Here is a 15,482-nt window from a genome sequence, read left to right on the forward strand (position 1 = left end):
GGAATCAATAGCAGAATATCTGAAGCAGAAGAATGAATCATTGAGGTGGAAGAAAAAATGGTGGAAATAATTTCTGAAAAGCAGAATAAAGTAAAAAGATTGAAAAGAACTGAGGATAGTCTCAGAGACCCCTGCTGCTGCTGCTGCTAAGTCGCTTCAGTTGTGTCCGACTCTGTGAGACCCCATAGACAGCAGCCCACCAGGCTCCGCCACCCCTGGGATTCTCCAGGCAGGAACACTCGAGTGGGTTGCCATTTCCTTCTCCAATGCATGAAAGTGAAACATGAAAGTGAAGTTGCTCAGTCATGTCCAACTCTTCGTGACCCCGCAGACTGCAGCCCATCAGGCTCCTCCATCCATGGCATTTGCCAGGCAAGAGTACTGGAATGGTGTGCCATTGCCTTCTCTGAGAGACCCCTGGGACAATATCAAATGCACTAACAATCAGATTATAGGGGTCCCAGAAGAAGAAGAGAAAAAGAAAGTGTATGAGATAATCTTTGAAGAGATTATAGTTGAAAATTTCCCCAACATGGAAAAGGAAATAGTCAATCAAAGTCCAAGAGACACAGAGAGTCCCATACAGGATAAACCTAAGGAGAAACACATCAAGACACATACTAATCAAACTAACAAAGACTAAACACAAAGAAAGAATATTAAAAGCAGCAAGGGAGAAGCAACAAGTAACATACAAGGGAAACCCCATAGGCTTAACAGCTGATCTTTCAGCAGAAACTCTGCAGGCCAGAAGAGAATGGCAGGATATATTAAAGTACCCAAAGGGAAAAATCTACAATCAAGACGACTGTACCTGGCAAGGATCTCATTCAAAATTGAACAGAGAAATAGAAAGCTTTTCAGACAAGCAAAAGTTAAGAACATTCAATACCACCAAACCAGCTTTAAAACAAATGTTAAATGGACTAATATAGTCAAGAAATACAAGGGAAGAAAAAAGATCTACAGAATCAGCCCCAAACAATTAAGAAAATGGCAACAGGAACACATATATCAATAATTACCTTAAATGTAAATGGATTAAATGCTCCAACCAAAAGACACAGACTGCCTGAATGGATTAAAAAAAAAGGGTCCATCAGAAAGCTCATACACAATGATCAAGTTGGGTTTATTCCAGGAATGCAAGGATTCTTCAATATACACAAGTCAATCAATATGATACACCATATTAACAAATTGAAAGATAAAAACCATATGATCATCTCAATAGATGCAGAAAAAGCTTTTGACAAAATTCAGCACCCATTTATGATTAAGACTCTTCAAAAAATGGGCATAGAAGGAAACTACCTCAACATAGTAAAGGCCATATATGATAACTCTACAGAAAACATTATTCTCAATGGTGAAAAACTGAAAGCATTCCCCCTAAGATCAGGAACAATACACAGGTGTCCATTTTCACTACTATTATTCAACATAGTTCTGGAAGTCCTAGCTATACCAATCAGAGAAGAAAAAGAAATAAAAGGAATCCAGATCAGAAAAGAAGTAAAGCTCTCACTGTAGGCAGATATGATACCGTACATAGAAAATCCTAAAGATAGTATCAGAAAATTACTAGAGCTAATCAGTAAATTTAGCAAAGTTGTAGGATACAAAATAATACACAGAAATCACTTGCATTTCTATATACTAACAATGAAAAATCAGAAACAGAAATTAAAGAACCAATCCATTCACCATTGCAACAAAAAGAATTAAATATCAGGAATAAACTTACCTAGGGAGACAAATGGAGAAGGAAATGGCAACCCACTCCAGTACTCTTGCCTGGAAAATCCCATGGACGGAGGAGCCTGGTGGGCTGCAGTCCATGGAGTTGTGAAGAGTCGGACATGACTGAGTGACTTCACTTTCACTTTTCACTTTCATGCATTGGAGAAGGAAATGGCAACCCACTCCAGTGTTCTTGCCTGAAGAATCCCAGGGACGGTGGAGCCTGGTGGGCTGCTGTCTATGGGGTCACACAGAGTCGGACATGACTGAAGCAACTGAACAGCAAGGAGACAAAAGAACTATACACAGAAAATTATAAGACACGGATGAAAGAAATCAAAGATGACATAAACAGATGGAGAGATATTCCATGTTCCTGGGTAGGAAGAATCAATATTGTGAAAATGACTGTACTACCAAATGCAATATACAGATTCAATGTGATCCCTATCAAATTACCAATGGCATTTTTCACAGAACTAGAACAAAAATTTCAGAATTCATATGGAAACACAGAAGACCCCGAATAGCCAAAGCAGCCTTGAGAAAGAAGAATGGAGCGGGAGGAATCAACCTTCCTGACTTCAGATTATACTACAAAGCTACAGTCATCAAGACAGTATGGTACTGGCACAAAAACAAAAATATACATCAATGGAATAAGACAGAAAGCCCAGAAATAAACCCATGCACCTATGGGTACCTTATTTTTGACAAAGTAAGTAGGAATATACAATGGGGCAAAGACAGCCTCTTCAATAAATGGTGCTGGGAAAACTGGACAGCTATATGTAAAAGAATGAAATTAGAACACTTCCTAACACCAAACTCAAAATGGATTAAAGATGTAAATGTAAGATCAGAAACTATAAAACTCTTAGAGGAAGACATAGGCAGAACACTCGATGACATTAATCAAAGCAAGATCCTCTATGACCCACCTCCTAAAGTAATGGAAATAAAAACAAAAGTAGACAAGTGGGACCTGATTAAACTTCAAAGCATTTGCACAGCAAAGGACTATAAGCAAGGTGAAAAGACAACCCTCAGAATGGGAGACAATAATAGCAAATGAAACAACTGACACAGGATTAATTTCCAAAATATACCAGCAGCTCATACAACTCAATGCCAAAAAAAATAAACCCAATCAAAAGTGGGAAAAAGACCTAAACAGACATTTCTCCAAAGAAGACATACAGATGGCTAATAAACACATGAAAAGATGCTCAACATTGCTCATTATTAGAGAAAGGCAAATCAAAACCACAGTGAGATATCACCTCACACTGGCCAGAATGGTCATCATCAAAAAGTCTACAAACAATAAATGCTGGAGAGGGTGTGGAGAAAAGGTAATGCTTTTGCAGTATTGGTGGGAATACAAATTGGTACAACACTATAGAAGACAGTATGGAGATTCCTTAAAAATCTAAGAATAAAACTACCATATGATCCAGCAATCCCACTCCTAGGCATATACCCTGAGGAAACCAAAATTGAAAAAGACATGTGTATCCCATTGTTTAGTGCAGCACTCTTTACAATAGCTAGAACATGGAAGCAACCTAGATGTCCATTGACAGATGAATGGATAAAGAAGTTTTGGTACATATACACAATGGAATATTACTCAGCCATAAAAAGGAATGCATTTGAGTCAGGTCTGATGAGGTGGATGAACCTAGAATCTATTATACAGAGTGAAGTAAGTCAGAAAGAGAAAGATAAATATTGTATTCAAATATGCATAGACAGAATCTAGAAAAATGGTACTGAAGAATTTATTTACAGGGAAGGAATGGAAAAACAGACATAGAGAATAGACTTATGGACGTCGGGAGAGGGGAGGAGAGGGTGAGATGTATGGAAAGAGTAACATGGAAACTTATATTACCATGTGTAAAATAGATAGCCAGTGGGAATTTGATGTGTGGCTCAGGAAACTCAGACAGGGGCACCATGTCAACCTAGAGGGGTGGGATGGGGAGGGAGATAGGAGGGAAGTTCAAGAGGGAGGGGATATGTGTGTACCTATGGCTGATTCATGCTGAGGTTTGACAGAAAACAACAAAATTCTTTAAAGCAATTATTCTTCAATTAAAAATAAAAAACAGAAGAATCTTGGACCTAAGTCAGGATTTCCTTTAATGTCAACAGATAACATCTTCACCAGAAAGTCAGTTCAGAAAAATTCCTTATTACGCTGCATATGTTTGATATCTTCAAAACCAAGGTTTATAGTTTTCCTACTCCTGTCTAAGTCACCATTATTATAGTATGGAAAGAACCTTACATGATCTCCAGAAAGCATCTGGTTTATTTCCTCAGCTGGACCAATTGACTCATGTTTTAGGTCATTACCATTTCCTATTCAGCACAGTATTATCTTTCCAATTACTGCTTTCATGCATGCATGCATGGATGCTCAGTTGTGTCCAGCTCTTTGTGACCTCATGGACCGTAGCCCACCACGTTCCTCTGTCCATGGGATTTCCCAGGTAAGAATACTGGAATGGGTTGCCAGTTCGTGCTCCAGGGGATTTCCCTATCCAGGGATTGAACCTGCACCTTTTGCACTGAAGGCAGATTCTTTAAACCTAACAGAGATGTATGTATGCGTGTGTGCTAAGTCACCAGGTGCTAAAAAAACTTCCCAGGTAAGATGACTGGGCTTGACTTGAGTTCTAATGGTTGAGAGAGTGCTGAGTTTCTTCACTGAGAAAGGAAAGGAGGGGAATTCCCTGGCAGTACAGTGATTAGGACTCAGCACTTCACCGCCACAGCCTGGGTTTAATCCCTGGTCAGGGAACTGAGAGAAAGGGAGGAAGGAAGACAAGGAAAAAAAGAAAAAGAAAGGTAGGAAGACAAGAAATGGAGAGAGGGAAGAAGCAGGGAAGAAAGAGGAAAATAAAGAAGGAAAACGCCATCAGTATCACATCCAGGAGGTGGCTGACATCCGCTATGTCCATTTTCCATCTCAGTGGTAAAAAACTTAGAAAAAGTAACTTCCCAACACAGTTCATTCTTTTCTTGCAAAACTTTTCTGGTTGTTTCATTTGTATTATTTCTAGCTGATGAAAAGCAAGAAACTCACTGAAACTTTCCTGCGAGGTCACAGGAGAAGCCACTGAACCACATTCCAAATTTCTTACTGCAAGTTGTTGTCGTATAGTTGCTCAGTCATGTCCAACTCTTTGTGACCCCATGGACTGCAGCATGCCAGGCCTCCCTGTCCTTCACTATGTCCCAGAGTTTGCTCAAACTCATGTCCATTGAATCAATGATTCCATCCAACCATCTTATCCTCTGTCATCCCCTTCTCCTGCCTTCAATCTTTCCCAGCATCAGGGTGTTTTCCAATGAGTCAGTTCTTCTAATCTCGTGGCCAAAGTATTGGAGCTTCAGCTTCAGAATCAGTCCTTCCAATGAATATTCAGGACTGATTTCCTTTAGGATTGACCGGTTTGATTTCCTTGCTGTTCAAGGGACTCTCAAGAGTCTTCACCAGCACCACAGTTCGAAAACATCAATTCTTTGGCACTCAAACTTGTTTATAGTCCAACTCTCACATCCATACATGACTCCTGGAAAAACCATAGCTTTGACTATACAGACATTTGTTGGCAAAGTGATGTCTCTGCTTTTTAATACACTGCTTAGGTTTGTCACAGTTTTATTCCAAGGAGTAAGCATCTTTTAATATCATGGCTGCAGTCATTATCTGCATTGATTTTGGAGCCCAAGAAAATAAAGTCTGTTACTGTTTCCATTTTTTCCCCATCTATTTGCCATAAAGTGATGGGACTGGATGCCATGATCTTCATTTTTTGACTGTTGAGTTTTAAGCCATCTTTAGGACCTGAAAGATAGAGAACTCTGCCTGGGCAGGAAGAAGCCAGAGGAAACTCTACTGGAGGTCCGCAGTCATCCTGACGTGTAAATCGGTCATCTGCCCTGGCTACAGGGGCAAAACACTAATTGACCCATCTTATTTCCCTCCTTTGCTTTTCCCGTGGATAATGAAGACCACATACAGAGGTTGGTTTCGTAATGGCTGCAACTCCTCTTATAGTTTCCATCATGGTTTGTCATCTAAACTCTCATCAAATACAGGACTTCTGTCAGAGAATTTCTGCCTCATTTGACCTCTTGAGGCCTAAACAGACTAGTTCCTCTTCTTAACTCTGGCTTAAAAAAAATTTACCAAAATCCTTCTGTAGCATGCTAGAGGTATGAATGATATTATAAAAGATTTTTATTATGTTTATTATTCATTTCCTCCTAGTCTTCTAGCATTACTCATGTGAACAATAGAAAATTCATTCCTGGATTATTTTAGCTATTGCAGTTCCCTTTGAATCTTTTCAGGTGAAACCAATCCTTGTATCCAGTCCCTCCAGAGAAGTGGATTTCTTTTCTGTGCATTATTTTTCGTATATGTAAAATGGATATAAACTTGCTATGCTTCTTCCCAAGGGAGACTTTGATAATCAAATGAAATAATACGGGTAAAAATTATTTAAGTGTTCAAAAGTGGTAGATGAAAAAAAAAAAAGCAGTAGATGTCTTGTAGTAATAAGAGCTCATTATTAATAATGAGTGCTACCATTAAGCTGAGTCCCCAGTGGATCCTAGGCCTTGTGCCAAAAGCTTTATTGGCATCATCTCATCTTCATTCTTATAACTCCATTATTCACATTTTACAGATAAGGAGGTTGAGTAATCACCTAATGGCACACAGAGGCAGAATTCAGGTCTGTCTTAGCCTATTGCCAGTGCTCTTAGACATCGTACCATAAAGCCTCAATAATATTTCTTGAATGTCCAGTATCCACTGTGATGATGTCAATTGGATATTATGGACAGAAGGTCTATTATGGCTTAGGTGGTCCCCCCCATTAGTGTAGTCACAGCTAGCAATAATAATTTTAAAATAACTTAACTCTTTCTGCATAGACCTTTATACCACTTCATTTAATCCTATCAACACTGCATTAACCAGAGCAGATACTGTTGTTGTTGTTGATACTGTTACCAAGTTGTATCCAATGTTTCGCAACCCTGTGGACTGCAGTGTGCCAGGCTTCCCTGTCCCTCACTATCTCCTAGAGTTTGCCCAAGTTCACGTCCATTGAATCAGTGATGCTATCCAGCCATATCATCCCCTGTTGCCCTCACTTTATTTAGAGAGGCTGGTGATCTAAGATCTCATAACCTGTTAGGTGTCCATGCCAGGTCTTTTCTTAGCTGGGTTTTGTGTTTGTTAGTATCCATGCTAACATCCATCCATCCAGGGGCACTTCTTACATATCTATCCCTCAGATCAGAATTCTTCAAGTTGGCATTTGTTTATTGATCACGCTCAGTCTCCCACACTCATGGTTATCATCCTCGCGGGGGGGTGGTATATTACATTTCTTTGGTTGGTGTAACAAGTTAACACAAATTTAGTAGCTTAAAACAACACAGATTTACTATCTTACAGTTTTATAGGTTAGAAGTACAACATGAGGCTCCCTGGAATAAAATCCAGCTGTTAGCAAGACTGTGTTCCTTTCTTAAGGCTCTGGAAGAGAACCTGTTCCTTTGCTTTTTCTAGCTTCAGAGATTGCCCCACATTTCTTGGCTCATGGCCCTTTCCTCTTTCAGCAAAGCCACCAACAGCTTGTAAAGTTCACCTCACATCCCATCACTCTGGACTCCCCTTCTGCCTCCCTCTTCCAGTATTTACGGATCCTTATGATTCCACTGAACTCACCTGGACAATCTAGAATAACTGCCTTGTCTTAAGGTCAGTGGACCTTAATTTCATTTGCAACTTTAGTTCCCTTTTGCCATTTGTTGTTGTTCAGTCGCTAAGTCGTGTCCAACTCTTTTGTGACCCCATGGCTGTAGCCCACCAGGCTCCTCTGTCCATGGGATTTCCCAGGCAAGAACACAGGCATGGGTTGCCATTTCCTTATCCAGGGGATCTTCCTGATCCAGATTTTGAACCAGTGTCTCCTGCATTGGCAAGCAGATTATCACTGAGCCACCAGGAAGGCCCTCCCTTTGCCATAGAAGCAAATGTATTCATAGTCCCCCAGGGGGATTAGAACATAGATATGTTGGGGGCCATTATTCTGCCTCCCACAAGGGCTCGTTTATGTTTAAAATGAAAGCTCATCTACATTTAAGGTTAATGAGTGTAGGTGGTTGGTATGACTTTCCACAGTGGTCTGTTGATGTATTTCTACCATGGGAAAGGGGAGTGTTGACTCTTGATTTTTATGTAGGTGGGCTGGGCCTGCTCACACAGAAACTGCTCATTAGGGAGAGGTAGGGACCTGAGCTAACCATGCCCATTGGTAGCCAAAGGTAGGTTGTTTATACTTTGCAGAGGCATTCTAGAATAATTGTGCTTGGCCACAGCTGTCATTCTTTTTTGCTTCCTCTCTGTTGGTTGAAAAAGTCCTGAGAAAATTCAAACTATCCTCCACTGACCTTGTAGGTCCCCTTCTTCCTTTTCTAAGCGACATTTAAGGGCTCCCTTTGTATATCTGATACATTCCAACAAGGTTTTTCACAATATTTCCCTACCCTCTTTTCAAATCTCAATAGGTTGCTTCCAGCTTCAATGAGATACCAGATATCAAATACCTAATATTAGGTAGATATTTCAGTTAGGAATTTAGTTGCAAACTTACTTTAGTTAGTGCAAGCAGTACAGAAATTTGTTAAAACATATTAGTGTCTAGGAGGGCCAGAGAGTCAGACATGGAGGTTAAGGAACCAGGAACAATGCCCAGATTATAATGGTGAACACTTCAGAGACTGGACACAGTTCTGGACAGAAGATGCAACTGCTGGGCTCCTGGTTAGTTCTGTCTTTGTAGGCTGAATGCCTCCATACCACTCTCATCAGAAACAATTCTTTCTGGAATCTCCTTATTCATGTCACTCTTCTGAACTGGGGATTTTTCTGGGAATTCCTGATTGACAGACCCTAAGTCCTCTGTGTGTGTGTGTGTGTGTGTGTGTGTGTGTATGTGTTTGTGTATCCCAGCCACAAAGGAGGCTGGAAAAGTGAGTTCTGATTTCTATGCTGGGAAGTCAAGGTGGGGAATTATCCAAATAAAGATGTTAAAAAGTTGCCAGAAAGCTTGACAAAGATTTGCTATCTAGGTAATCAGTAAATAGAATCTTTATTTCCCAGAAAAAAATTAACAAACTGGAATGGATACATAAACATGTTAGCTGTATCTCAGGCAAAGTTCACTATGAAACTTTATTAGGAAAACCTTCAAACATATGCTAAACTTCAACTTTATAGCAATTCTTGGTTAATCTTGTTTTCATTGTGTGTTGTGCCCCATTTTCCCTGATTATTTTGAAGCAAGTCATAAACACCAAAGTCTTTTCATTCATAAACCTTTTGGCATGTATCTCTAAGAAATGAGGATTACTTGCGAATTTTCAGTTCTGGAAAATCAGCAAGGCACATCCACTTGTCTGGTTTTGCAACAGTACTCAGATTCCCCTTCAGGATCGCAAATATTTATCTAGTAAACACTATGTGGAAGATACTGGAATAGGTAGCTCACATTCTTCAGGCGTTTACAATCTATTCATTTATTTACCCATTCACCTGGTCAATAAAAGGTTAATAAATACCAGGTACCTTTCTCATATCTAGCTCAATACAGAGATTAATAAAAATATAGCCATTGCTTATAGGGAGCTTATTGTTGTTGTTGTGGACTATTTTTAAAAGTCTTTATTGAATTTGTTACAATACTGCTTCAGTTTTATATTTTGATTTTTTGGCCGCAAGGCATGTGGGATCTTAATTGTGTGACCAGGGATCAAAACCATACCACCTTCAAAGTCTTAACCACTGGACCGCTAGGGAAGTCCCTTTAGGGGAATTTTGATGGAGAACAGACAAAGGTCTGATGTGTTAAATAAAAAAGAAGGAGATCAGCCCTGGGATTTCTTTGGCAGGAATGATGCTAAAGCTGAAACTCCAGTACTTCCGCCACCTCATGCGAAGAGTTGACTCATTGGAAAAGACTCTGATGCTGGGAGGGATTGGGGGCAGGAGGAGAAGGGGACGACAGAGGATGAGATGGCTGGATGGCATCACTGACTCGATGGACGTGAGTCTGAGTGAACTCCGGAAGTTGGTGATGGACAGGGAGGCCTGGCATGCTGCAATTCATGGGGTCACAAAGAATCGGACATGACTGAGCAACTGAACTGAACTGAAACTATTAGTTAAAGAGATGTCATAAGCACTACGTGATCACAGAACGAATAAAAAAAACAGCAGACAAAGTTTTTATGGAAGATTTTTGATATGCTAGTTCCCAGTTACTCATAGGTAGAAACTGCATACCTACTGAATGTAGTTGAATATCTTTGATTCAATGCAAGTACAGATATATTATACACACTTTAAAACAGAGAGAAAGAACACTGTTTAACATATTTGCTAACATTTCCTTTTGGGGGAATCCATAAAAGCACATAAAGCCCCCAAATGTGTTTATTTTTACGCAAATATTATGTTATCCAGAGTTATATCACTCAGAAGGGATATACTAGCAGATGTTCAATGATTTCCAAACCCAAAGAGGCAAATATCTGACTTGTTATAACAAGTTGGTTTGAGGGTGAAGAAGGAAATATAGCCTTCCATGTTTCTAAGTAAGACATGCATAAATGATACCAGAACTGAGCTGAATTTAAAAGTTTTCAACTCAGATTTTGTAAGCACAGCAGTCTCCCAACCCTCCATTTCCATCATTTTGGGTGGAGACTGAATTGTAAACAAGGAAAGAACTCCATCTGGACAGGACAAATTGGTCTAGTGTTTGGACAATCCTCAAATTGCTGAACTCTGAACACATGATGTACATAAGATAGCATATCCTTAATTGACATCATACATAATATCTTGGGTACCTGGATGTATAAAGTGTAATAATTCATGTAAAAAAAATAGGGCAAAAGTTACCTTAAAAGTAAAGTTAGAGTTTCCCTAGTGTGTATGGCAAACTAACCTGGGAGGGATAGTACCTTCTGAGTGAACAGGTACTTGGCTAGGTTCTTTTTCAGCCTGCATTCTTTGTACATGTCACCTGATTTGTAAGTGGCTGTCATAGAGGTTATAATAGAAGCTCAAAAACAAATCGCTTTTCAAAGACCTTCCTTCAGTTCAGTTCAGTTCAGTTCAGTCGCTCAGTCGTGTCCGACTCTTTGCAACGTTGAGCAATTGAATGGGTACTGCTATAGTCATAGGAAAAATTCTTTCTAAAATTTCTTGGAAGATGAAGAAAAACGTGGAAAGTGAAGAAAGGGACAAGAACTTCTGTGCCTTTGTCCACAGAAAGTGGATGTCAAAGGGCTGTCTGGCCTGTGACCCTAGGGTTCTGCACTGTATCCTCAGGTTTCTGGAGGGAAAATGTGATTTCCTGAAAAGGGGTATTAATCAGCTTCTCCATTTTCATCATAAAAGTAGACTGGAGGTTGCTGATGTAACTTTATTCTTGTTGCGCATTTGACTCCTAATTGTTTCATGGCTGTGCAGAATAGAATTAACAAGTCTGAACAGCATCTTTTGACAAGCTGACTTACGAGGCTGGCCCTTGGCTAGCAATTGGGAATTTAAATTTGGGAAGTGTTCCTATGGTTAACTGGTAAGATGGGCTCACTGAGCCCAAACCATTTGTACTAACAGTATTTGTACTTACATCAAACACCTGATTTTCTTCTGGGAGTCTGGAATCTGGCTACATACCAGACAGGGGGTACCTATGTGACTGGCCTCCAATAAAAACCCTGGGTTTTCCTCTCTCTAATAAGCTTTCTTGTTTGGGAGCAGTTCATCTGTGTCATCACAGCTTGCTGCTGGGGGTAGGTGCATCCTAAGGGACTGCCTTGAGAGAGGACTGAAAGCTTGTGCCTGGTCTCCTTGGACATCGCCTGAAGTACCTTTTTCTTTTGCTGATTTTGTTTTGCCTTCTTTCACTGTAATAAATCATGGCCAGAAGTTCAAATATATGCTGAGTCCTGTAGTCCTCCTAACAAATGATCAAATCTGGGCGTGGTCTTGAGGTCTTCGGACACAGTTGGAAGATCTATTAGGCTTATTTGAAAGAAGCATGAGGGACTTTATGCTGTGGGACTTCATGGTGTGGTCCAGTGGTTAAGAATCTGCCTGCCAATGCCGGGGACCCAGGTTTGATCCCTGGTCTGGGAAGATCCCACATGCCTCGGGGCAACAAAGCCCGTGTGCCATAACTACTGAGCCACCTGCTACAGCATCCTAAAGCCCACGCTCGGCAACAAGAGAAGCCACCACAACGAGAAGCCCATGTACCTCAACTAGAGGGTATCCCCACTTCCTGCAACTATAGAGAGCCCATGCCCAGCAACGAAGATCAGCGCAGCCAAATAAATAGATAAAAAGAAAAGCATAAGAGGAGCATGAAAAGATGATGGCCTTGCATTTTGGAGAATTGCCATTGTCTTTATATTTATTACACTTATTAAGGTGAGATCAATGTGTTCCAGGGGGTGAGGTTATAGACCTTAGAATGGAAAAGTGTGAGATAAGGACCCCAACTATGACCTGAGCAAGTAACTTTGCCAATTAAAGTTTCACTATCTTTACATGTAAAATGTAGATAACAATATTTATAGCAAATAATTATTCCAGAGATTAAATGAGATAATGTGTCTAAAACTTACCTCAGTATTTGGCACAGAATCATAGTTCAATACTGTTGCTGTGATTAAAGGAAGACTACTGAGTTGTATCTTCAAATATTCTCCTAGTTGAAAAAATAGTGTATCTATGGTAGAGAAAAATCTAAATTATTCCTGATATTGAAGAAAGATTACAGAAAGAAGGAACTATACTTATATATTATCTTATATACAATATATGCATTATATTTCTAATATTCATATTTCATACATTATGAATAGAAAATATTCACAATATGTATGGGCTTCCCAGGTGGCTCAGACAGTAAAGAATCTGCCTGCAATGTAGGAGATCCAGGTTTGATCCCTGGGTTGGGAGGATCCCCTGGAGAAAGGCATGGCAACCCACTCTAGTATTTTTGCTGAGAGAATTCCATGGACAGAGGGGCCTGATGGGTCTGTGGGCTTGCAAAGAGTCAGACACCGCTGAGCAACTTGCACTTTCACTTTCATAATATGTACATAAGATATATACATGATATTTCAACTTGTATTTTTTCACATTATAAAGCTAATACACACGGTTAAAAGCATTTAAATGATACAAAAATATAAAAAATAGAGAGCAAAATTCCTCCATAATTTTACATCTTCCCTGCAAAATCTAGTGCTTATGCTTTTAGGTTTTTTTATGGGTATATAGACACACACAATTTGAAGGAAAAAGTGGATCACATTACCCATATTGTTTCATGTTCATTCACTAATATATCTTGGCATTTGGTATTTCCATGTCATTCCATATAGGGCAACCTCATATTTTAAAATGAGAGTTGGCTTCCCATTGTTTGGACATGCCATAGCCTGTTTAACCAAGCCCCTTCTGATGAACATTTATTAGGTGTAAAGTGAAGTTATTATAGACAGGTTCCCATAAGTAAATTCTACATTTTATTTTTAAATTTTTAAAAGTCTTTTCGTTGCACCATACAGGATGTGGGATCCCAGTTCTCCGATCAAGAATCAAACCTGTGACCCTGCATTTTCAGTGTGGTGTCTTTACCATTGGACTGCCAGCAAAGTCCTAGAAAATGCTACATTTTAGAGAACAATTCCTGCTTTCTTTACTCCATTAGGAGAAATGATAAAAGCATGAAAAAGGGAAAAAATATGAAGAAAAGTGTGGCTTTTTTCTGTTAACTATATTGAGAGATAGACTTACTTAACCTGGAGATGTGGGCTGAGGGAGCTTGACTCATGCAACTTGCCTCCAAGGGCAACTTCAAGGTCAGGCAAGCTTAGACTACCAGCCAATCAGAATCTGATTTCTAAAAGAAAACTGAAATGAAAAAGCTGCGTTCAAACAAAATTGAGATTGTAAAAGGTTGTACAGTGATTGATGTCTCATTAAAAATTTGGCCTGGTTTGGATCCTGATTTGACCCAGAATATATATGAGACAACTGGGGGAATTTGACTACTGACTGGATACTTGATATTAAGGAATTTTAAACAAATGCATTAGATTTGGTCATGATGTTATAATTATGTTGATTAGAATCCTCATGTTTTAGAGATACATACTGAGATTCTCGAAGATAAAATCATGATGTCTGGAGTTAGCTTCAGAATCAGGAAAGAACTGTCTATACAAGAATATACAATGGGGCAAAGATAGTTTCTTTGATAAGTGGTGCTGGCAAAACTGGACAGCTACGTGCAAAAGAATGAAATTAAAACACTTCATAACAACACACACAAAGATAAACTCAAAATGGATTAAGGACCTAAATGTAGACCAGAAACTATAAAACTTAGAGGAAAACATAGGCAGAAAACTTGATGACATAAATCAAAGCAAGATCTATGACCCACCTCCTAGAGTAATGGGAATAAAAATAAAAATAAACAAGTGGGACCTAATTAAACTTGAAAGCTTTTGCACAGCAAAGGAAACTACAAACAAGGTGAAAAGACAATCCTCAGGATGGGAGAAAATAATCACAAAGAAAACAGCTGACAAAGAATTAATTTCCAAAATATACAAGCAGCTCCTACAACTCAAAAGAAGAAAAACAAACAACCCAATCAAAAAGATGGGAAAAAGACCTAAACAGACATTTCGCCAAAGAAGACATACAGATGGCTGACAAGCACATGAAAAGATGCTCAAAACCACTCATTATTAGAGAGATGCAAATCAAAACTACAATGAGATACCACCTCATACTAGTCAGAATGGCCATCATCAAAAAGTCTATCAACAATAAATCCTGAAAAGGGTGTGGAGAAAAGGGAACCTTTTTACGCTGTTGGTGGGATTGCAAATTGGTACAGCTGCTATAGAAGACAGTATGTAGATTCCTTAAAAAGCTAGGAATAAAACCACCATATGACCCAGTAATGCCACTCCTAGGCATATACACTGAGGACACCAAAATGGAAAAAAAAAAAACACATGTACCACAATGTTCGCTGCAGCACTCTTTACAATATCTAGAACATGGAAGCAACCTAGATGTCCATCAACAGATGAATGGATAAAGAAGTTGTGGTACATATATACAATGGAATACTATTCAGCCATAAAAAGGAACACATCTGAGTCAGTTCTAATGAGGTGGACAAACCTAGAACCTATTATACAGAGTGAAGTAAGTCAGAAAGAGAAAGAGAAATATCATATACTAATGCATATATATGGAATCTAGAAATACGGTACCAATACATTTATTTTTCAGGTCAAGAATGGAGAAACAGACATAGAGAACGAACCTATGGACATGGGGGAGGGAAGGAGGGAGAAGGTGAGATGTATGGAGAGAGTAACATGGAAATTTACAATACCGTATATAAAATAGATAGCCAACAGGAATTTGCTATATGACAGGATGAAGGCTGGGATGGGGAGGGGGATGGGAAGTAGGTTCAAAAGGGAGGGGACAGGGTGTACTTAAGGCTGATTCTTGTTGATGTATCACAGAAAACCACAAAATTCTATAAAGCAATTATCCTTCAATTAAAAAAAAATTTTTAATATAATTA

At 39.2% G+C, this 15,482-nt stretch overlaps 1 protein-coding gene and 1 long non-coding RNA gene across 4 annotated transcripts in view; one reads left to right on the top strand and one right to left on the bottom strand.

Annotated features, from left to right (window-relative positions):
* LOC138425582 (cytidine monophosphate-N-acetylneuraminic acid hydroxylase) overlaps window positions 1-15,482 on the top strand; it is a 301,978-nt gene that overhangs the window by 186,367 nt on the left and 100,129 nt on the right. The window lies entirely within an intron of this gene.
* The window catches only part of LOC138425663 (uncharacterized), a 79,956-nt gene that overhangs the window by 47,229 nt on the left and 17,245 nt on the right, over window positions 1-15,482 (bottom strand). The window contains exons 3-4 of the long non-coding RNA XR_011251298.1: window positions 13,661-13,777; window positions 12,481-12,584 (exon numbers count right to left, since the gene is read on the bottom strand). This is a non-coding gene — a long non-coding RNA (uncharacterized lncRNA). The remainder of the gene's footprint in view (window positions 1-12,480; window positions 12,585-13,660; window positions 13,778-15,482) is intronic.

This window comes from Ovis canadensis, chromosome 20 (assembly GCF_042477335.2).
Source record: "Ovis canadensis isolate MfBH-ARS-UI-01 breed Bighorn chromosome 20, ARS-UI_OviCan_v2, whole genome shotgun sequence".
Classification (NCBI taxonomy): Eukaryota; Metazoa; Chordata; class Mammalia; order Artiodactyla; family Bovidae; genus Ovis; species Ovis canadensis.